We start from the raw sequence: 1,508 nt of genomic DNA, 5'->3' as shown, positions 1-1,508 counted from the left end.
CTTGAGTTGAAGAGCTGAGGGACAGCGCCCAGGCCCCACGACTAAACCCCTCCAAAAAAGTTGTACTATATTTCAACAAGTAAAACAATGCTACAAATAAAGAAAACAATAATTAATAAAATAAAAAACAAATATTATCACTGTTTTCCCTATTTGAAGTGTACTACATATTAGATTTTATTATTTGCTCATAATTCTGTACATTTAACACTGACTGAGGTTGTGATGTTCAAGAAGAGTTTTATAGAATATGAGTAGTCTTTAAAGCTACCCACTAAGATTACTATTTATGGCTCTTCTCATTATTTGTTTATGGCTTATATCATCATTTTTCCTCATTAACTTATAAACTGAGGAAGCCCTAAAGTTTTAACAGACCGTGTAGTTAACAAAGTGTTAACACTTCATTCTGCTTCTTTACACAAAAACTTTGCAACTTCTCATTAATAAAGTTTCTCGAAACTCTGAAATGTACATACTTAGTAGTATATGTCTGCTACCATAAATCTTAAATACTTTATGGAAAAGTTTTATATCTGACAAACAGTCCTAATTTTGGCATATGTAAACAAATTCCCAAAATTAAATATATTTAATACATTAAAAATTTTAACAAACCTTAACGCTTGGTGCAGTGTTCATTATGACAGGTGCCTTGTATAGAATAATTGAATCCTCCTCCTACACATTTCTTGAACAACAAATATCTGGGATTATTTTGTTTTTGACATGTCAATCTTGACTTTATTCTTAAATTTGTGCTTATGTAAGAAATTTATGGTTCTAAAATTTCATGACAATTCTTTTGAACTTATTTTTTGTTGAATTGTCTAGTTTAATAAAATCCAACTGCACTTTTTTGGGGGGGATCCATTCGTGGGGCCTGAACTCTGGGCTTGGGCGCTGTCCCTCAGCTCTTCAGCTCAAGGCTAATGCTCTACCACTTGAGCCACAGCACCACTTCCAGCTTTTTTCTTTTTGCTTATGTGGTGCTGAGGAATCGAACCCAGGGCCTCATGCATGTAAGGCAAGCGCTCTACCACTGAGCCACCTTCTCAGCCCCCACAATTGCACTTCTGATATAAAAAAATATTCTGTGCTCAATTCAGCCACACATACACTAACATTGGAACGATACAGAGAAGTTTAGCATGGCACCTGTGCAAGGACGATATGCAAATTCGTGGGGCGTTCCATATTTTTACAACAACAGATGCTGGAGGGGATGTGGCCACAAGGGAACCATACAACATTCTTGGTGGGAGTGTAAACTTGTTCAACCACTTTGGAAGACATTATGGATGTTCCTCAAAAGATTCCACATAAAGCTCCCCTTTGACCCAGCAATCCCACTTTTGGGGATTTATCTAAATGATCACAAACAAGACCATACTAAAACTACCAGCAAAACTATGTTTATTGCAGCATTTTTTTACCATAGCTAAGATATGGAACCAACCAGCTGTCCCCACTACATGAATGGATCAAGAAAATGTGGTGTATATACA

At 36.1% G+C, this 1,508-nt stretch overlaps 1 non-coding gene across 1 annotated transcript; it reads left to right on the top strand.

Annotated features, from left to right (window-relative positions):
- The first annotated feature begins 1,096 nt into the window (after positions 1-1,096).
- On the top strand, positions 1,097-1,203 carry LOC138834997 (U6 spliceosomal RNA). Its single transcript, XR_011374327.1, has one exon. It is a non-coding gene; the product is annotated as a U6 spliceosomal RNA (small nuclear RNA).
- The last annotated feature ends 305 nt before the right edge of the window (positions 1,204-1,508 follow it).

The sequence above is a fragment of the Dipodomys merriami genome, unplaced genomic scaffold, assembly GCF_024711535.1.
Source record: "Dipodomys merriami isolate MVZ:Mamm:240054 unplaced genomic scaffold, mDipMer1.0.p SCAF_220, whole genome shotgun sequence".
In the NCBI taxonomy this organism is placed as follows: Eukaryota; Metazoa; Chordata; class Mammalia; order Rodentia; family Heteromyidae; genus Dipodomys; species Dipodomys merriami.
The sequence above is the reverse complement of the archived record's forward strand: the minus strand, read 5'-3'. Positions and strand labels throughout refer to the sequence as shown.